Source organism: Lissotriton vulgaris, chromosome 9 (genome assembly GCF_964263255.1).
Source record: "Lissotriton vulgaris chromosome 9, aLisVul1.2, whole genome shotgun sequence".
NCBI classification, from domain to species: domain Eukaryota; kingdom Metazoa; phylum Chordata; class Amphibia; order Caudata; family Salamandridae; genus Lissotriton; species Lissotriton vulgaris.
The window spans coordinates 888,615,346-888,638,482 of NC_141697.1; the positions used below are offsets into that span (position 1 = coordinate 888,615,346).

Here is a 23,137-nt window from a genome sequence, read left to right on the forward strand (position 1 = left end):
TCCTCCTTCTGAGCTCTTGCCATCAGAGGGTGCACAGGCCCTCTGTGAGAACCTAGCCACCTTCTTCTTCCAGAAGATTCAGGCCATTTATTCCCTACTTTCGACAGGTAGTGAAGATATGGCTTCCTCCTCTACTCTGGACTCTGCCTGTGTCCTGCTCATTGGTCTCTTTTCCACTTCTCGATCCCAGTACTTTAGATATATTGGTCCACAAAGTCACCTCAGGATGTTCAAATGATCCAGCCCCTCCACAGACCTTAGCTAAAGTGATTGATACTATCCGCCCATTCATCCTGGAGGCTCTTAACACCTCTATCACCTCCAACTCCGTCCCGGCCACATGGAAGTGCGCGATGGTAAGGGCCCTGTTGAAAAAGCCGAATTTGGATCAGAACAATCTGTCCAATTTCCGCCTTATCTCGCTGCTTCCGTGGATGAGTAAATTGTTAGAGAGACACATCAATAAAACCTTAGTGGATTATTTAGAGTCCAACAATCTCCTACAGGTCTCACAGACAGGGTTTTGTCCCCAGCATGGTACCGAAACTGCCCTTCTGGCAGTGACAGAGGCAGCTAGAGCTATAATGGACCAGGGAGGAAAAATAGCCATTATACTTCTTGATCTCAGTGCCTCGTTCGACACTGTTAACCATGCCACATTATTACATTGTTTGAAGGGCATGGGTGTGTCAGGCGCAGCCTTAACTTGGCTGACCTCCTTCCTAGAGGAGCGCTCTTTTCAGGTGTTTGAGGGCGAGGTAGTATCATCTAAGTATCCGCTTAGCTGTGGGGTCCCGCAGGGCTCCTCCCTGAGCCCCACCCTTTTTAATGTTTATATGCAGCCTCTGGAGAAGATAGTCCTCCCTTTTGTTGTGCGGATTGTCACCTACGCAGACGATACCCAACTGGTGGTCTCTCTGGACCACGACGAGGGTTCGTCTAACACCTTGGGCCCTTGTCTAGAGGCTGTCTCTAAGTGGATGCAATCCTCCCCCCTCAAACTCAACGGGGAGAAGACCGAGATCATGTTACTGGGTAACCCTTCCCTAACCTCCTTGGCGTCTATCTGGCCTTCATGTCTCGGTGCCCCCCCTCCCCCTAAAGAGCAGATAAAGAGTCTAGGAATATGGCTTGATAGAGCACTGGATTTCTCAGTCCAAGCCACCAAAACTGCCTCCACATGTGTGGGGCTAATGAAAATGCTCCGCAAAGTGCTCCCTCTGCTCCCATTCCAGGCGAGAAGGGTCATGGTACAGGCCCTAATACTCTCTCGCCTGGATTATGGAAACGTTTTATATCTAGGAGCCCCGGCGGCAGTGACTAACAGACTCCAAGTCACCCAAAACTGTGCCGCCCGATTATTATTCAACATCCCTCGCTGGCAATCAGCAAGGAATGCCTTAAAAGAACTCCATTGGCTCTCAGTGGCTGCCAGAACGCAGTTTAAGGCAATGTGCATTTTGCAAAAATCTTTCCATCGAACTGGCCCGGCAGTTTTGTACCCCCTAGTGTTACCCTATTCACCATCCAGAGCCCTTCGCTCGGCTTCATTGCATTTGGTAACCACGTCAAAAATCAAGAAAGCCCGCTGGGGTGGCCGCTCTTTCACTCACACAGCGGCAAAGCTATGGAATTCCCTGCCTCTAACCCTCAGACAAAATAACAACAGAATGTCATTCAGGAAAGATCTAAAAACCTACTTGTTCACAAAAGCGTATTAAGTTACCCGGTAGCCCGACACAGTAATCAGTCTAAAGCGCTGCGAGGCCTCCGGGTAGTTATGCGCTATACAAGTGCAATTCTTCATTTCATTTTCATTTCAATGTCTAATGAAGGATTAATTACCATCCTAAAATGTCTTCAGTTTAATATGAGATGACCCCTACCCTACACCCAGCAAAGCATGGAAACAATCAGGAAGGGTAACTTGAAAGAAATGTAGATCCACCTGTCAAGTTATTTGCTGAGATGAATGCATAGGCCAGCACTAGGAAACCATGTTCCACGAAGCTTTTTGGGAGTCATGTTTTCAAAGCATACATTAGAAAGCGGTATGTCTTTAAATTCTGGCACCTTATAAAAGACTACAGAAGAAGATGTTGAGCTATGATTTAACTCAAACTAAACTGCAAGAGAGAAGTATAGAACTAATATAATATCAGATTGAGAAATACGCGAAGTCAAACAAACTAGTTGTCAACAATGTCCCCAAAATACATAACAATCAATGGTAAAGCCATACATTTCTCATTTTTAAGCTATTGACTTTGCCAATGTTTTTTTGGCTATGGTCTTCACATCGCAAAAAGAAATAATTTTAGCCGACATTGTGCCTGTGATGCTGGTAGTCTCTAAAATTATGACCATTATCTACTTGCTCATGGGAAAGAATGTCTGTGTGATATTGTGTTTAGAAATGTTGTATAATAGATGGCTTTTTAGACTCAGTGTGTATGTTATTAGGAGAAGTTAAATGGTGGGAAGGTTAGTCAATTAATCTTGATAGGAGTACTGTGAAAGCAACCTTTGCCAATGTACCTAACATTTTGAACAGGTCACTAAATATTTAATTCTGTAATTTGTTTTTTATGAATTGTCCAAGAAAAACATGCGAGCTTACTTGAAATGATGGAACTTTTCTTGACCCCTTTGTTACAGGTGCAAATAAACACCATTTCTCAGCAGAACAAAAAAATATTGCAAATATGTAGAGTAATATTCACCGTAGGAGTAAAGGAAGAGAGGCCGAAAACCACAAACTGGACCTCGGACTCCTTCATAAAAAAAACTCTGACCTTTAACCACTTGGCTATATTATCAGCTGCTAGGCTTTGGGTTACAGCCAGACTATATATTACATTGGGCTACAAAAGTACAGTTTTAGAAATGGCGGGAGCAGACAAAATCAATGCCATAAACAGATTATTGACAAATCTGACTATAGGACACTGAAACATTTAGAGAACGTGTTTCTAAGTTGCTTCTGCCAAATCCTCTGCCCACCTGCAGTCAAAACCCTCCCGTGTTCCTCGTCTACGTTCTCTGAAACACAATCTAAATCCCCCAAATCTTCTCCCTGTCATGCTTCCAAGAACTGCGTAATCTGCTTATCATAGCAGTATTAACAATAAGAGGCTTAGCATATGAGGGTATACCATGTCAGTGAAAATGTAGACTTTGTATCAAGTCTTTAATCGTTGAGTACGTACTGAGAGCGAGGCTCTCCCCTCTATGGGTCGACGCCGAAGCCTACATAAAGCCTAAAATTACTACACCCCTCTTTAGGATACAAGGCGGAGCCAGGCGCCCTTCATTGCTAATGGCGCGCCTGTGTACCGTTTTCCGTGTCAGCACTCATCGCTTACTGCCTGTGCATGTGCCGCTGATAACAAGAGAGAGGTGTTAGTGCGACTTGGCTAGCCCAAGAGAGGTCATTGTCACCAACTAAGGCAGCACTACTTACACCTAGGAGTGACTGACAGTGTAAATGAAAGGATGACCTGCAGCACTTGCATGCCTGTTGCTGTTGTACCTGGGCTTCTACACTTTACCACAGTTCCAACTTCCTTCCCTTGTCTATTGAGCAGAATTTAGAGGATGTAGAGAGAGGTTAACCACCAAAATTTGCATTGATTGTTTACCAGCAGCGTGCCAATAGAGACAATTCCATTCAATGTAGGGGGCAGTGGCGGCTCCTCCATGAAGGCGGAGGAACGTCGCCTCACTGCTCTCGGAGCAGTGTAAAAGGAAATATAAAATGATAATAACAGAAGTTATCATCATTTTATGTTTAGTATCTTCCAGCCAGGTTAGGGCGGGGTGGGCCGGGCTCCTATGACGCCAAGGGAGGAGGAGTGGTTGCTGCTGCATGAGTGCGCATGAGGGTTTGGCCGGCCGTCTTGGGCGGGCCAAACAGTCATGCGCACTCTGCATGTTCTCCACCGGGCTGTAATGGACAGCCTGTGTGGAGAACATGCACATGCCGTCAGTCCACTTCTGAGCGCCGAGCCACTACCCTCAGACCAATCACAAGGCTGCTGTCATGATGACAGCAGTGTCTTGATTGGCTTAGGGGAGCCTGGGTGCTGCCAGAAGCCAGCAGAACATCAAGGAGGAAGAAGAGGCTGCGGCTGGTCACCAGCGCCGAACAGGTACGTTAAAAAAAAAATTCTAACGCCTCCCTCCCCGCCCGCCACATTTACCTACACGTAGCCACTGGTAGGTGGGGTTACATTTTCCATGTCTTGCAGTTTATTGAGCCTGTATGTTGAGTCTGAATCCTTTTGGGAAAAGACAGGTTCATTTTGAGTTCCAAAAGCTCCTTCATATAGGAAAATTCACCCAATATCGATCTGCAGGCACATTACAACCACATGGGAAACTGTGCTGTCATTGGTCTACATTATCACACATTGGAATCCATTATGTATGCATCTATGTATCCAGCATTCTTCCACATGGGAAACTGTGCTGCCATTGGCCTACAATATCACACATTGGAATCCATTATGTATGCATCTATGTATCCAGCATTCTTCCACATGGGAAACTGTGCTGCCATTGGCTTACATTATCACAAATTGGAATCCATTATGTATGCATCTATGTACTCAAAGAATGTGAAAGGCTGTAAAACATTGCTCGTGCCTTAGAATACATAGATATTTCCAGAAATGTATGTACTTAGATAACATGAAATAAGAGACAAGTGACACTCGCCTTACTACAAGACACAGGGGTGTGTTTCTGTGTGTGTGTGTTTGTGCGCGCACACGCGAGTGTGTGTGTGTATTTGCCGTTTGGGGTTAGCTTTCATAACAGCCATGCAGGTCATAACTCGCACACCAAATGCTATTACCTCACTCTTGATGTAATCGATGCAGTTACAAATTTACATAAATACTCATGCAAATCAGACTCATATCACAAGACCATGGAATGTGGCCCCAACAATTACTGGCGATTTCAGTGCTTTTTGGTTTAATTTCTAATCATAACTGTACTTTAGAAATAGTTTTCCAAGAAAATCTCATAGTTTTTATAAAATATAGGTCGAGAGGCAACAGTCAATTCTAACCATAACTTCCCTTTAACAGTATATTTTTTGTACATTTCTGTTTTTGTGATATGCTATGTCCACCTGTTATGATTTCCACTTTCCTTCCCGCACATGCCCTTCTTCTATGAGCTGGGGGTGCAGGTCACAGGCCCAGGCCCTGCACTGGCAGCCACACTCCACTGCACAAGACCATTGGCCGTGTATAGTGGGGGCTACATCCATTGGAGATTGCGAGGGCAGCAAACCCTCACTGTCCATGGTCTTTAGCCATGCATAGCAGTAGTTTCCCAGAGGGAGGGAATAACAACCTGTAGGAGGCCAACCCTCACTGCTCACAGCCCTGCAGCAGGAATTGCCCACACGGCCTTTTCTTTGGCTAAGCCCTGCACAAATACCACTGCAGGAGGCCAGTCCAGTCTCCTGCCCCCCACAGCCCAACAGTGGCCTACCGAACCCACTGAGAACAGCCTCATGCCCTGCCTTGCACAGAAGTGGTTGACCACAGGCCTAGCCTTGAACTTTAGTCAGGCCCTGCGCCCACCCAGCTGTGGGTGGCTGTGCAGGGCCTACCTCTGCTTCCCCATTTCCAGTACAAATACCCTCTTTGTCCTCATAGAGGAAAGATCAATGTCTTAGAATATCCCATGAGGCTTTGTTACCTTGGCTTAGACCTGGAATGTGGCAGTCACTTCAGTTATGAATTGCACAAGTATGCTTCTCTTTACAAAATAGTGAAAGTTCTTCCTGTCACTATGGAACAGTCGCTTCTTGATGTGGTTAAAGTTTATATGTAGTTTAACCCAATGAAAACCTCAGAAATCTCTTTAACTTCTCAAACATTCTGCAGACTCTGCCAGAAGTCTGCATACTGAACAGTAAGTCCCAGACTGGTATATTTAAAAAGTTTGAGTTCTACAAAACACCCCCAAAAGCACAATCCTATCCCATCCCTCTCCTAAATCTCATATGTAATAAGTATATGATTTGCTTTTTATATTTTAAATGGCGCCTAAAAGTGGCAATAGTTTGCCGAATTAAAATGAAGTCCTCTGTCACACTCAAATGTCCATAAACTCTGTGTAAAGTCCGCAAACTATAGACGTTGCTATAATATGGATCACATATTTAATAGATTGCCAACCTACAGAAAGGGACCCAACATAGGTCTATTAATATTTTGGTTCACAAACCTGATACAGAGTCTGCAAACTATACAAGGGGACCCAATATGGGTCCACATGTTTTAGAGTTCATGAACCCATAAACAAGTCTGCAAGTACTGTAGGGGACCCGACATGGGTCCTAGAGTTTGCAGACTCTATGCCAAGTTCATGAAGTTCAAAATCAAGTTGATCAGGGCCTCTGCCTCTTGGCAAACTATGGGAAGATTTGTTGTGGACCCAGTGACAGAAACTAATTAGAGGTGAGCCTTTGTGGGACCCTCCACTTTGGTCCACATTTCTTATAGTTCACGAACCGAGAAACCATCCCCTAATTACTGTAGGGGACCCAACATGTGTCCAAGAATTTGCAGACTCTGTGCCGGGTTCATGAACTTTGAAAGCTTGTGGATCTGGGGCACTACCTGTTGGGATTCACAAAGTATGGGGGGGGAGTTGTTGTGGACCCTCTGACAAGAACCAAGTTGAGCCCAGCCTTTGTGGGTCCCTGCACTTGCGTCCGGGGATCAGATGTGCAAGCCCTCCGTCGATATGTGGCTTTTTAAATTTCAGGATGCACCAGATGATCCCTTTTATCACATTATGTGTTATCAAGGGAATAGAAATGGCAAATCAGATGTCTTTTCTAGTAAGAAGGAGGGAGAAACAACTGTCATCCTTGCTCCACCCTTTCTGGTCACTCAGAAAGAGTAACAAAACATGGATCAACAGAATTTGTTACAGGAAGATTACAAACCATGAATTATAAAACAGAGGCTCTGGCATTATGATGGAAGACTTTTTGTTCTTAAAGGGAAATTACAACAATTGATTTTAGCTTGCTATCTCGATTGGTTGATTGCGGATTATCCTAGGAATGAAAAGATAACTGACCTGATTAAGTGACAATTTTGGTGGCGTTGTCTGACAAATACAGTCTCAGTATATCTAAAGATGTTTCAGGTTTGCATTCAGACCAACCTTCCGGGCTTCTCCAACCCCTACCAAATCCAAGTCATCCATGGGCAATGATACCTGTGGACTTCATTACAGATCTTCCAGAGCCAAGAAAAATAACTCCGTCTTGGCAGTAATAGACTTTGCCAACAAACTAGGCCACTTAATTCAATTAACTAATCTTCCCACTGCCCCAGAATTGGCAAGGATCTTTCTGAAAAAGATATTTAGAATGCATGGTGGACCAAACTTCATAGTCTCACACATAGTATCTCAGTTTATATCTAGATTTTGGAAAAAGTTGTTACAACAGTTAGGAAACACATCTCACACCTCCACCTGTTACCATAACCAGGCGGTCGGCCAAAGAGACAGATTAATTCAAGCACTGGCACAATATGTCTCATCAACAATACTGGTCAGAGTGGGAACCCATTGCCGAGTTTGCATATAATAACTCACTACATAGTTCTTTAGGTTACACGCCTTTCTATTGCTCCTCTGGGTTTCGCCCACACAAGTTTATGACCTCAGTCACATCTACTCTTTTACCTACTGTTATATGTTATTACAACATCATTATATTATATAGAAAAAGGGTATCAACAACTTGTGAAGACCAAGGCAGAATGCAAGAAAACGTATGATCAACTATGTAGACAGGATCCAGCTTACAAAGTGAATGATAAATTTGACTATCCATCAAATATTTGTCAATGCACAGCTCTCATAAAAAATATTTTCTTAGGTTTGTTTCTCCAACTAAAATTACTTAATTGATAGGACCCCAAGCCATAAAACTGGAACACCCCAAACACTGGAAAATCCATTCTGTTTTAAGTATCAAAAATTAAACTGGTCTTTTTATCTACCCAGCCCAAAAGTGAACCTATTCTGCTTCACTTCATGGTACCATCATATCACAAAAAAAGGCCTGAGGAGGTTTTAAGACCTGCAAGGGTTGGCTCCCCTACTTAACATATCAAACACAAAATGGAACCCTTGGGTCTATGAACTGTCATGGAATGTCCCTTTTATAAGACGGTTTTCCTCACCCACCATATGTGACAGGCTTCATCATTGGGAACCTCCTCGTACCTTGATGCCTAGTCATGATATGGGAGAAGATCCCCTCATTGAGAGGGAGGAGTTTAGGAACGTTTTGGTACTAAGAGAGGTATGTGCCCCAATTTCTCAGATTCTCAAAAATCCTACCACATCTTTACTCCTCAATATATAAAATCTAAAGAAAAATCAGAAGTTGTATTTTTCCACAAACTAAACATAAATATAAGTCTTCTAGAATCACTACCTTTTAGAATTAGGACCTATGGGTGTAGTGTCGTTTAGGGTAAACAGTCAAAATATCGAGTAAAAAATTATCGAATGGACATAATATCGAGTTCAAAATATAGAATGGACAAAATATCGAATGGATGGAATAAAGTCAACAAAAATATCATTTTGAAGGTAAGTAATGTAATATCGAATTTTAAAAAGTTTTTTATGTTATTATATGTGTGAGATGTGTGTATTTATGTTATAATTTATTTTTACTAATGAATGTTATGTTTTTTAATTTTTGTGTAATTTAATTCTGTAGCGGGTTTTGCGTTTATAGGGGAATAGGGTGGGAAGTAATTTAATTATAAATAATTAAATATGTAAATTTATTTATTGGTATTTATTTTGAATTAATTGTTAATTAATTTCTATTCGGTAATTAATTAAATTTTAATTGCCAATTAATTTTAATTAATGGATTAATTGATAATTATGTTAATTTTACTAATTTATTTTCTGTAGCGGGTTGTGGGTTTATAGGGGAATTGGGTGGGAAGTAATTTATTTATAATTAAATATGTAAATGTATTTATTGGTATTTATTTTGAATTAATTGTTAATTAATTTCTATTCGGTAATTAATTAAATTTTAATTGCCAATTAATTTTAATTAATGGATTAATTGATAATTATGTTAATTTTACTAATTTATTTTCTGTAGCGGGTTGTGGGTTTATAGGGGAATTGGGTGGGAATAGTAATTTTTACCCCTACGCTATCCAACGCTTTCCCTACTGTTGCACTCTTTGGAGTGGGAATAGTAATTTTTACCCCTACGCTATCCAACGCTTTCCCTACTGTTGCACTCTTTGGAGTGGGAATAGTAATTTTTACCCCTACGATATCCAGCGCTTTCCCTACTGTTGCACTCTCTGGAGTGGGAATAGTAATTTTTACCCCTACGCTATCCAACGCTTTCCCTTCTGTTGCACTCTTTGGAGTGGGAATAGTAATTTTTACCCCTACGCTATCCAGCGCTTTCCCTACTGTTGCACTCTCTGGAGTGGGAATAGTAAGTTTTACCCCTACGCTATCCAACGCTTTCCCTACTGTTGCACACTCTGGAGTGGGAATAGTAATTTTTACCCTTACGCTATCCAGCGCCTTCCCTACTGTTGCACTCACTGGAGTGGGAATAGTAATTTAAACCGCTACGCTATCCAGAGCTTTCCCTACTGTTGCACTCACTGGAGTGGGAAAAGTAACTTTTACCCCTACGCTATCCAACGCTTTCCCTACTTTCACTCAATAGGTGCGCATGAATGTTTGGCCAGACCTACCAGGCTGGTAGGCCTTCAGACCAATCTCACTGCTACCGGCTATTAGCAAAATTGCAGAGCGAGTAGCAAACCAACATCTTTCGGAGTTCCTAGAAACCAATCACCTCCTCCGCCAGTCCCAGACAGGCTTCAGACCAGGACAAGGGACCGATACCGCACTGTTAGCCGTGGTCGAAGAAGCTAGGGGCATATTGGACGCAGGAGGATCAGTGGCAGTGATCCTCCTCGACCTGAGTGCCGCCTTCGACACGGTGGACCACGCAACCCTTGTTCACCATCTTCGGCTGATAGGAGTGGCGGATTCCGCATTAGCTTGGATCTCATCCTTCCTTGAAGACAGGTCTTTTCAAGTGGCAGATGGGTACTCCATCTCCAAGGCTCAGGCACTCAAGTGTGGGGTGCCTCAGGGATCTTCCCTGAGCCCCACACTTTTTAACGTGTACATGGCACCCCTCGAGGATGTTGTCAAGCCTTTTGGCATTAAATCAATAATGTATGCTGACGACACTCAGCTCGTCGTTTCCCTCAACCAACCAGACAACGCCCTCTCTAATCTATTCAGTTGTCTGGAAAAGGTGCACCAGTGGATGTGCAATTCCCGGTTAAAACTGAACGGAGAGAAATCAGAAATACTCCTCCTGGGAAACCCAAATAAAATCCCCACACCCCTTCCCTGGCCACCATGCATGGGAACTCCACCATCCCCCAAATCCGAAGTAAAGAGCCTAGGGATATGGCTGGACCAAGATCTCAGTTTTAAAACCCAAGCTAGGAAAACTGCGGGAACCTGCTTCGGCCTTATAAAGATGGCACGAAAGATTCTCCATCTACTCCCCCTCCTATCCAGGAAGCTCCTGATGCAGGGGCTGGTGAACTCCAGATTAGACTATGGAAATGTCCTATATCTGGGGGCCCCAGCCTCTGTAGTCCACAGACTTCAATGTGCACAAAATGCGGCTGCAAGAATCCTCACAGGCACCGCAGCGAGGAACTCGGCCAAGCCAGCCCTTAGAAGCCTGCACTGGTTGCCAGTAAAGGAACGGGTCAATTTCAAGACCTTGTGCATTGCCCATAAAATAATGCACAATGAAGGCCCTCCCATCCTCAGGCCACTTGTGACAAAACAACAGTCAAGTAGACAATTAAGATCTAACTCCCTTTCCCTTGCAAACGTCCCCAGAATTAGGAAGGCCAGAACAGGCGGTCGCCTGTTCTCATACAACGCCCCCAGACTATGGAATGCCCTCCCACTCTCCCTGAGACAAGAACACAACCACCTCAGGTTCAGGAAACGACTAAAGACCCTACTCTTCCCCTGAGCACTCCTCCCATGATTCCTCACCCTACAGGACCGTGGTCACTAGCGCTGGGATGCCCTAGGGTAGCTACGCGCTCTATAAAACCCAAAATCAAATCAAATCAAATCATGGGTCACTAAAGCAGGCCTGACACCTCTTGGCTTGGCCTGTGTGCTTTCTGTGTTTTAAATGAATATGCTGCATAAACACAGAACAGACTATTCACAAAGGCATTTAGGAGTGCCTAAAGTAGTGCTCCTGTGGTACTCGTTCATACACTCTTACATGTCTTTTTGAATAGGCCCCAAAGAATCTAAAATGGAAATAAAATGGGAGCATTCATGAAATGTTCATATAAAATTAGTACAAATAAACAGTATTGTGCCCTCTTTTTACTTTTACTAAATAGAGGTTTAGACATTTAGGGATAATATTAATATAGGCTTGGAAGAGTACATAAAAGAGTACACCTATATTACTGCTTCCTGTACTTAAAAATGCCAATGAATAGGCTCATTATGCATGAACCATAATTATCCATGAAGGACCGAGCAGTGCTGTGTAAGAGGCAATGGGCCTATTATTCCTCTGCATCTGTCCCTCACTGCTTCAAAGAAAGAATAGAATGTTGTGCATTGAGGCAAGAGCTCATTAAAGAGCAACAGTGTTTGCAGAAGTTAGTTTTGGGAATTTGTGCAATAAATGTTTTTTGTTGGATGGGTTGCTGTTTTTTTGCAAGAGTTTCTACAGCTGCTGCATTTGGTTTAAACAGGGCAGCATTATTACTGACACTTCTTACACTGCAGATGTTACTCTTCTTGCAGACGGGATGAAAACTCCCTCCCTAACCCTTTTTGAAAATGTGTACACTTACCTTCCTCTAGTCTGACACCCAAAACAATTAGGGCCAGATGTATGAGCATTTTTTGCGGTCGCTAACGGGAAATCGGCCCGTTTGCTACAGCAAAAAAAGGCCCTGGCATGTACAAACGCTATTTGGCGAGTCAGTGACTCGTAAAATAGCATTTCCGACTCTCGCTATTAGGAAGGGGTGTCCCTTCCTAATAGCGAGACACAATGGAATGCACCATTGTTTTGTGACCACAATTGCGGCAGCAAAACACTTGCAGTTTACCACCTACAAGCAGGTGGTAAGCCACTCGCAAATGAGAAGGAGTCCCCAGGGGACTCCTTCCCCTTTGTGAATAGATGAAAAAATATTTTTTAAGAGCAGGGAGTGGTCCCAGAGACCACAGGCTGCCCTTGAAAAATGAAACAGAAATGTTTCATTTTTCTTTTTTAAATGCATGGGTTGTATTTTTTTTTTTAAAAACTGCTTTATTTAAAAAGCAGTCACACACATGGTGGTCTGCTGACACCAGCAGGCCACCGTCCCTGGGAGGGCTAGCCATTCCTAATGAGGTCGCAAATTGCACCTTCCTCATGAATAATAATGAGGAATGCAATTAGCGACCCTATAAGGAATCGCAAACAGTGTCCGAGACACTGTTGTACATTCCAATTTGTGAGTCGCAAATTGCGGGCTACAAAACAACGTAATTTGCGACTCGCAAATTGGTAGGTTTGTACATCTGGCCCTTAGAGTCTTAGTTAGAGTTTGGCAGAGGGGGTATCCTGTAAAATGTGATGGATGTCCCGTTCACTGATTTACAAGTGTACTAGGCTATAATGCACTTATATTAAGGCACAAGGGACATCCGCAGCTTTTGTGACAGATTTGCCCATCCACTACGGTGGTGCACTAGAGTGGTTTCCATGGGCACCTGCACCATTGTTGTTAAACATGAGTACGAGTACTTCATGTCACACTATTTTGGCACACTCCACTATTTTGGCACACTCCCTCCCTTACTTGACTTTTGCACAGACAGAAAAAACATGTACGTCCAAAAGATACCTAAGGAATAGGTAGTGAAAAAAATGGTGGTACATTACTGTCACCAAAATAGGGCTCCTGTCTCTGTCACTGCTCTACTCCTTCATCTTACTCTCTCCTTCCTCACACTTAAATTCGCGTACTTTCTTCCTACCTTCTCTAACTCTCTTTTGCTACATTCCGTTCACCTAGTGTCTACCTTCCCATCTTTCTTTCTTGCTTATTTCATCTCTCCTCTTGGCCTCATCCAATTGTTCTTTTTCTTTACAGTTTGATATAGTCCAAACTTGGCCCAAAGGTATTGGAGCGCTTCACATGAGCATCAGTTGAATTACAGACAGACACAGTCATTTTTAGGCACAGAGAGATTACGTGATTTGTGCAGAATCACAGGATGCTGAACCTCCAGCCATGACTCGAACCCATGACCACATGTACCTAGCTTTTACTCGGTCGCAAACAACCCGATTCATAGAATCAGGATGTTTGCGACTGGTTAAAAGTCTTTTTCTATGTGCCAAACCCTATTTTGCAATTTTGTAACCTATTAATGAATCGCAAAATAGGTTTGCGATTTGGTTTTGGGAAGGAGCATGTGAAAGGTGCCCCTTCCTAATACTGACTTGCAGTGAATGTTTTACAACCAAAATGCAAATTCAATTCGGTGGTAACCCATTTGCAAATGGGAAGGGGTCCCACTGACCACTGCAAACTCTTAAACAATATATATATACTAGCAGCCCGTCCCAGTGTTGCCTAGGGCAGAAGGGGGCCGGGGGCAGCATTTCAGGCTTGCGTGCACTCCCGCCCCGGCCCCTGCCCGCCACGACATTGTCTGTGTCCCGGACAATGTCGTGGCTGCCGGGGGCCGGGGCGGGAGTGCACGCAAGCCTGAAATGCTGCCCCCAGACCCTAAGCCTTACCGCAGTTGTTCCGGGCCAACCTCCTGCACCGGCTCCCTCCCGTCCCGTGTCCCAGAGCCTTACCTGAGCCGCCGGTCCTCCCTGAGCTCCTCACTTCACCGCCGCTCCTCCTCGTCATCACATACGTTGCGGCTAGCGCTACGTCGTGGCCGTCAGCGTCGCGGCCCGCGCTACTTTCAGGGCACTACTTTTTTTTTTAAGTTATATTTTTAAATTTACGTTTTTTTTTCTATAGCCTATGTCCATCTGCACACCCTGAGGATTACAACAATGTATTGGGTGTGTGGATTGGCGCCGTGGTTCCCGAGTTTACCTTGCCAAAAGGTTTGTGTTCTCTCTTTATAACAGTAGTATAGATATAGATTTTTACATTTTTCTTTTTGAAACGCATCCCATTTTCCTATAAGTAAAACGGGCTGCATTTCCCCCAAAAAATGTTTTGGTCTATTTAACCAAACACAGACATGGTGGTCTGCTATTCCGAGCAGACCACCATCCCTGTGTTTTTAGCGATTCCCAATGTTTCGCAAATTGCGACCTACCTCATAAATATTAACTAGGTAAGTCAATTGCAACCCACTAGGAATCACAAACAGTGTAAAACACACTGTTGTACATATCTGTTTGCGATTTCCTAATAGCGAATCGCAAAAATTCGCTCTTAGTAAATCGCAAACGGAAATGTTAGTACATTTGGACCCCGGTTCCCCAGCTTCAAAGTGGGCCCGCTTTGGCCATTACACCACATCCTCTACCCTCATACTAACATTTTCTCTATGTTCCCTCTTTCCCACAGCCCCCATCAGGCTTCACAGGTAGCCTTCGTTTTTCACTCCCTCCTTCCAGACCTCGATGCCTCCTCTCCCTCTGCAATCAGAAAGGCAATTTTCAGCAGTAAAGGGGAGCCACTCGCATATTAAGGCAATGAATCAAGAAGGCACCGGGCCGCCCCGGGGAGGGAGGCTTGGAAAACACTGGCCCAGGAATATGCAAATGAGCCAGAAGAAAAACTCGCGAGCTGTGACCTGGGAAGGATTCCCACCGTCTGTGACAGCTAACTCTCCTCGTCCGCGAATCCCGCTCTCATCCAAGGGCCTCGTTAAATCTAAAGTTCTCATTAAGGCAGCTGAATTGGGAAGTCCCGAGAAAGGCTGATGATGGGGCTTAACTTCCAAATGCTGCAGACTTTCCAGTAATCAAAACAACACGCCTCGCTTGGCTCAGTCTTTTGTTTTTTAGGGGCTCGGGATTTTTTTTTCTTTTGGTTTAGTTTCAGCTTGGGCACAGTTCAATGGACATTATATTTTGGAAAAAAAACATCCATTTTAATTTAGCATTCAGATTGTAAAATGCGTGTGCCCTTATGAGTTCCTGTACAGAATGTAGAGTATGTTGCAGTGAAGTTCCAACAAATTTCTAGTGGTGCACTCTCTGGTGTACTTGATGCTCACCCAAACAATAAACATAAAGGATTGCTGGAGATTCACAGGGTTATCTCAAGGGCAGACTCAAACCGATCATCCTGGGAAGTCAACTTAGATCAAGGAACAAAAATCTTATTGCGATACCGTTGACATCAACGGCAAAAGTTTGGTCGTAGAGCCTTTGTACGTCACAGGACTCGATTGTGGATTGGCCCTACTATAGTTTCGCCGTTTAATTAATAATATCTGCTCATCCCATCTTGTTCTCGTGGGCTTTGAGGAGTTTGAGTGTACTTTAGCACTGCAGAAAATTAATGAAGATGATGACGATGCAATGGGTCTTGAAAAGTGGGCAGCCGTGTGTCGTTGAAGTAAAAATCAAACCGTCAACTCACATAAATGAGATTCATATTGTGGCCCAAATTGGACAAAGCGCAATCAGTAGGACACCCATGAAAAGTCATATGTCAAAAAAGTATATGTACATAAATGTTTTTATGGGTTAGTACAGGGCTTGCTATAAGGAATTCCAGGATTTGGTGAGCACTGATCTCTAAAGCAGAAGAGTTACTACGTAACACACAAACAGCAATGCGTTCAGAAAAAACATCCACTCTACAGTAGCATACCTTATATCAATTTTAGAATTTTATATCAAAATAGTAAAAGCTAAGAGCCAAATACGGACAATGGACGATGGAACGGAGCAACTGCTCTCATATATAATGGGTAGTTATGAACGACTTGGACATTTTGGTGGAATTCCTTTCTTCACAAAGTAGAATGAAGCATTACAACCTGCAGTAGATATCACTGTATCAAAGGTGATTCCACTTCTTCACTTGCCAGAACAGAAAAGGCATTGTAGAACACGAATCAGTTTTTCCTGTCAGTGTCAAAAACATGAAATCACAATTTCTGGTCGCGATTGAACGTCATGATGTTATGACTAGCTCCCCTTCCCTACTCACTGTGTCACTGGAACCAGGCTACACCCGACTGAAGAGCCCTAGTCAGGGCTAAGCCAGTCTTCGGTTGCTTGTGGTATGGCTCAGAGAGGCCCTGCCCTGGCAGTTTGGACTGGACTGTTCCTATTGGAGCAGGGTCAAGATTGATTTTCATATAGCTGGGTCTAAACTGATGTGGCGTGGTGGGCAAAAGAACAATGGGCTGGGATGCGGCTCGAGCAGTTGCCAATGGTTAGACTTATTGCAAGCATCTTACCATCACCTTTTGTGTGCTAGCTCCCCTTCTTGCTCATTCAGTCTACCAATCTTTTGTGCCCTTATAAATGTATGCATTTCTAGAGTTTTAGATTTAGTAGGAAGGTTACCTTGGTCACCAGGCCCTGCTTTTCTCAAATGTGCTCTGTGTCCTCTTCTTTTGAGTGTTCTGATGCATTAACTTTGCTGAGAGTTACACCTCAAAGAGTAGGTCACTAAAGTTCACATTCAAACCCCAGTAATGCCTTTTGCTTTACCTTTCTGCACCAGTGCCCTCCAGAAGCACAGAACCGTTTAATTGTAATGTTAATTTTTCCTTGAGGATCAGCTTCATATACACTTCTCTGCAGTTTTGTTTTCACCCATTAGTGATGGTAGCTGTGGGTGAAGAGACTGTGTCATTATATATCTCCTTTAATCATGTGACAACGAGGTGTGTGCTTCCTCCTGGACCTATGAGATATAGGTCCTCTCACCTATGTAATGCCTTTCTTTTGCCTGATTCTATTATAAGTAATAGATGCATTTATCCTGCCTCAAAGAATGCACCAATGCCTGTCACCAGATCACATGATCTGCTGTTTATACCTAACAGTGCTCCCCAATCAGAATTTTGCATACGTTCTTTAAAGCATGGATGTAATGCAGGCCCCGATAGCCCACATGGCGCAGGAGAGTCCCACCATTCAGGTCCCCCTCTACTAAGCCCAAGGCATATGAGTATATGTGAGCCAGGGGATTGTCGGGGACTCCTCACCATACTCTGTGGGGGATGGTAGGATGGGGCGTCTTATTGCACTATACCACTGCTCAAAAGTTATAGAACCGAGCAGAGTAGACCATAAACTGTGCCTATATTCCACACATGAATGACTTTCAAATTATGGGAAATAGTATTTCAAAAGAAATAACAAGTTTCCATCGTTATACTGCTTAAAGAGTGAGCTGCACAAAAACCCAAAAGAAAAAACCCAAATCAATTTGCGATTAAAACATTTTGCCCGTGATTTACTACGGATTTACATTAGTTAGAGGCATGAAATTTAAAAGCTTTTCAATAACAAGTATGGCTGGAGCATTGTTTTGCGCAGTAAGGTTCAGACACGAGCTTTTGAGTGAAGCTGTAAATTATAGGACAAAAGAAGATGGAAAGGATCACACAGCAGACCGCGGACCGTATTCACTGGACAGATAAAGGGTCTTTTCCTATGTCGGGTCACAAACTTCACACAGAGGACTAGGTCAAAAGCTGATAAGTGGATATGAAAAGTCTCCTTATTGCTAAAGCATTAAAGCCCTACTCTTTGTAACCTCAGCCTTTTCTTTTGTAGTGGCTAGTACTGTTGGCTGCATTTAGAGGGCCATCCTTGGCTTCAGAAGGAAGGAATGCTCTTGTTCAGGTTAGATGCAAAAGAAACAATTGATGGACAGAATGCTGGACAATCCAGGCATTCACCCCCAAGTCACAAGGATCTGGGTTTAATCCTTCATTCTTTTGCTCACCACACCACCCCAGATTGGACCCAGCCATATGCAAATGTGTCTTGACCCTTTTCCTTGTGGGACAAGTCCACCCCAACCTGCCAAAGCAGGTCCTGCCAAAGCAGGTCCTGCCTGGACCAGAAACAAGCATCCTGGAACCGGTTTCAGGGCATCACCCTTCATCAGCCAGGCTAGATTGATGCCAGTGTTGTAGTGAGCATGGGACCCACATCTGGGCATACCCTTCCCACTTAGGGCGATGTATACAAAAGAAACAATTGATGGACGGAATGCTGGACAGGCTACAACCTATCTCCGTTGGCCATGCCATTGATTCTCATCAGAACTCAGGTGCTGCCCATGCTGTCATTCTCACCTAAGTTCCACTGGTGAAAGCGCGGAATATCAAACCTTAATATCGATGGGACAGGATATCGTTAGAATATTGAGAGACAAAATATCCATAGGTACGTTTCTAAATACTTTCTATGCCTAACTGCACATATGCGTACATTGAATATATATATATATATATCTACAAGTTACATGGATGTGGAGTTAAAAATTCTTAATCCTTATCTTCCTATGTGCACTTACTTTTCAATCGTTTTTCCCCTCGATATTGTGGTAACAATATTCTGTTACGTTTATATTTGGGACCCGATATTCATTACCACCCAGGTCTGGTGGCTCAGTGGAATAATGTGCCCACTGCAGCGTTCTGTGTTCAACTTCATGGTCACAGGTTCAAATCCCAGCAGGTCCACTCAGCCTATTATCCAACTGAGGTTGGTCAAATGAGCACAATTGAGTTGGGTAACATCTGTTGACCTGTGCCAAGATGCCGAAGAGTGGACGTGCGCTTTACAAATACACAAGCTATGTTGTTGCGATTGTCCTATTCCAGTGTCAACCTCTCAAATTGTAGACATCACAGAACTCAGTAAAATAGATTAAGTGACAGGCGTGACTGTTTAGAAAGGACAGATTCACATTTTATTTCTGTACTCCATTTTAAAACCGCTCTCCATGAAAGACAACAATTGATGAGCAGTATGTTGAACAATGTCAAAAATGCTTCCCAGTACAGAGATCTGGGCCTAAATCCATTGTTTCTTTGCTCCCCATACCATTCCGGTTTAAACCCAGCCATATGCAAATCAGTCTTAACCCTGTTCCCCATGAGAACAGCCCATTCGAACTGCCATGCCAGGTTCTCCCTGGACTGGAAAACAAGCATTCTAGGACTGGTTTCGGGGTTTCACCCCTCATCAACCAGGTTAGCTTGACTCCAGTGGCATGGAGAGCATGGGATACACATTGGGCATACCCGTCTCACTTGGGGTGCCAAATGCAAAAAGAACAATTGATGGAGAGGGAAGACCTGGCAGTTCAGGCTGGACTGTTCCCATGGGTGTATGGCTGGTTCTAAACTGGAATGGCGTGACATGCAATAAAATGACAGATTTAACCCAGATCTATTACTCGTGGTGAATGTTTGAATAATTCAGCATTCTGTCCATCATCTCTTCTTTTTGCATTTGCATTTGTCGCCCTAAGTAAGAAGGGTATGCCCAGACGTGGGTCCCATGCTCGCTACGCCACCAGATTCAAGCAATCCTGGCTGATGAGGGGTGGTGGCTCAGTTGGCTAATGCATCCACTGAAGAAGCCTGTGCTCGACCTCATGGTCACAGGTTCATATACTGCAACTCCAAGATGCCTCCGGGAGAACGTGCGCTTTACAAATACACATGTTATGTTATCCCGAAACCGGTCCCAGTATGCTTGTTTCTGGTAAAGTGAAGACCAGGCCAGGCAGTTCGGGCTGGACTGTTCCCATGGGGAACAGGGTGAAGGCAGATTTGCATATGGCTGAGTCTAAACTGGAATGGCGTGGTGTGCAAAAAAGCAACACATTTAACCCAGATTAGTGACTGAGGGTGAATGTTTGATTAATTCAGTATTCCATCCATCATCTGTTCTTTCTCCATAAAAGAGGAGACAGTGGTAATCCCACTGAACTTAAAAAAATTTAAAATGATGTATATCTCCTATTCACAGGGTACCTTTAAGGCTCTGGAGTGAAGACTATCCAAAGAGCTTCAAGGTGAAGTGGATTTCTAAAGTAGGGAATTGTAACAATCAAAGAAATCCACTCACAGTGAAAAAAGATGAATAAACATAAAAAATAGAACTATTTTCCCCAAAAGTGGTAAAGGTGCCCCAGGGTGGCTCATAAATAAAGGGAAATAGCCTTTGAAATGCAGATCGAACTACGCTCTGCCTTTCCAATGTGGTCCAAACCACAAATACATCTTTGCAACGCATTCCTTTACCACACAAGTCATTACAACAACTTGTCTTAGAGGAAGCATTGTTGGACTGATGTTGGCTTTAAGTCCAACACTTTCATACTGTTGCGCAGACTGGAGTTGGAATGGTAAATTATACTATTCCAAAGTCCAGCACCTTTCAGCAGGCAAGTTGTTGTAGTGACTTAAGTGGTAAAGGAATGAGTTATAGAAATGCATTCATGGTTTGGACCACGTAAAAGTATGCGTGGTAAATGCTTGTGTGGTTTGAACATACAATGCTAAATAAAGGAATATTAGAGGGACATCAAAGACACTTGGGGACAGATGTATAGAACCTATTTGCTGGTTGCAAACCCTGCAGTTCAGTAAATCTCAGGGCTTGGGGCAAGAAAATATGTTTTCCATATACTAAACCCATTTAGTGAATCAGTAACATGTTATCAAATTGCTGAACAGGTTTAGGAAGCCTTTGGAATCCCTATTAGGAAGGGCATGTTTTGAGCATCCCTTCCAAATAGCATTCCTTCTGGAATGTATTAATGTTTTGAGACTGAAATCCGGAAACAAAACATTAATATTTTAATGAGTACTGAAAGGTGGTGGCAGCCAATTTACAAATGTGGTCGGCCACCAAGAGACTCCTTTGCCTTTGTGAATGGTAAAAAGTATTTAAAATATATTTTTTTTTAAACTTTTCTTTTGTTTTGTTTTTTAATGCATCCTGTTTTCCTTTAAGGAAATGGGCTGAATAAAAAAAAATTACTTTATTTAAAATTGATTGCAGACATGGTGGACTGCTGACCCCAGCAAGCCACCATCCCTGTGATAGCAGCAAATATTAGAGGGTCTTAGTTTGCGACCTATACCATTAATATTGATGAGGTAAATTGAATTGTGACCCACTGCGATTTATTATTTTGTGAACTGACCTAACACAGGTGAGGTCACATAATTCCATAGGACTCACAATTCTATTTTAGTGCGTTGAGTCATTGCTTCTATAGCGCTTTACTCCAACCATTATTATGAATGCATCAAAAAAACAAAACAAAATATAAACCACTGATCACCCAGTAACAGTCACTATGCATGAAAATCACAAAGGACAGAAGTGAACATGAGGTATATTTGTGCAGGTTATCTTTATGTGTTGCATGATTTTGCTGGCATCTATAATTATCCTATCTAGTTTTGCTGCAGCTTCTATTCTGACAGGAAATAAATGCTATAAAAGCTGTCTCTTGAGTGGGCCCAGGGCAAAATAGTAAGCACTGCAGAAGAGGTTGCCTTAGTGATACAGAACATCACTTCTCCATCTTTCTGACTCACCCAAGTCAAATTGTGGCACTGCTTCATTTAGAGAGAGATAGAAAGACAGTGAGCGAAAAAGGGAGTCAACCAGAGAAAAACAGACAAAGAGACCAAGAGACAAATAGAGAGAGAGAGGGGTAATAGAGAGAAAAGCAAAATAGAGAGAGAAACAAAAAAAGGTACAGAGAAAAAAGAAAGCAAGGGCGGGGACAAGAGAGATATGAATATATGGGCGTGAGATGGGACTGGGTAATATTTCTCCAGTCCCATACTGCCTTCCAGAAAGTGACAGCCCTTCTCTCCAATCTCTTTGCCTCATTGGAAATCTCTCCTAGCTCCATGCTTCCTGCAATCTCCTATCCAGACTTTCTCCCATCCGGTTGTGTCCTAATGCCCCACTGCTAAAAATCTGGTCTCTAGTTGGCAGCAGGTTGCACCCTGTCTAAGTATGTACTTACACTGTACTCAGGGAAAGTGTAGTACACACTAAGTTTACCTGTGTTCAGCCTCTGGTAGCTTGGCACAGATCAGTCAGGTTAAACTAAAGAGGCAATGTGTAGCAATGTGTATAGTATTTCCGTGCAGGCTCACACAGTAATACAGTAAAAACACCACAAAAGTACTCCACACCAGTGTAGAAAAATAGTTACTAATTATCTGAGTAAAAGAAGACCAGGATGATAAAAATCAAAGATACATAAGTAAAGATATGAATTCTTTGATATTAAATGCAGTTTATAGTGTTTAGAAAACAATAGCTCCAACTAGGGCTATTTGGATGTGCTCAGTCAAGTTCAGTCCAACCACAATGGAGCAAGGCCCTGATACAGGAGTTACATGGACCCCAGTACAGTACTTTGGATGAGTCATAAAGTCAAAGACAGTGCAAGGCACAGAGGAGGTGAAGTGTTGCGAATGCAGGTGATGCATCAGTTCCTCACTGCTAAGCAGGTCTTTGGCACGTTGGTGCTCGGAGATGGTGCGTTCCGCAAAGGAGGTAAGGGGTCACTGTAGTAAAGTGATGTGTCGGTTCCTGGAGGCGATGCAGGGTCGTTGATAATGTCCGGGGACACTGTGGGGCGCAGGGGAGGTGATGAGTCAATTGCAGGGGCAAGACCAGGGGTTCCAAAGGCAATTAAGTGTTGATGATGCATCGATGTCACAGCATAATGCATCGTTTCCACAACATCGATGTAGAACCACCAGGCCACTGCATCTGAGTTGGAGGGGTGCGTCACAGACTTCAGTGAAGCGGTGGTCGGGACTCAAATTAGGCGGTACTTCAGAGGTGCTGCAGCTCCATCACAGCTCAAATTGTAAGTTGCAGTCATTCTGTTGTGCACTCAGCGAGTGGGGACCACGGCTTTGATGCAGGCAGCAGCAATGCGTCAATTTTGCAGGGATGCTCCGGTTCTGAAGTGATGCTTGGAGTCAAAACATCAATTTCTTGACTGCAGTACAA

General features: G+C 43.4%; 1 protein-coding gene across 1 annotated transcript in view; it reads right to left on the reverse strand.

Moving 5' to 3' along the window:
* LOC147692440 (sodium/calcium exchanger 2-like) overlaps positions 1–23,137 on the reverse strand; it is a 1,124,793-nt gene that overhangs the window by 799,753 nt on the left and 301,903 nt on the right. The gene's annotated exons all lie outside the window — the stretch shown is intronic.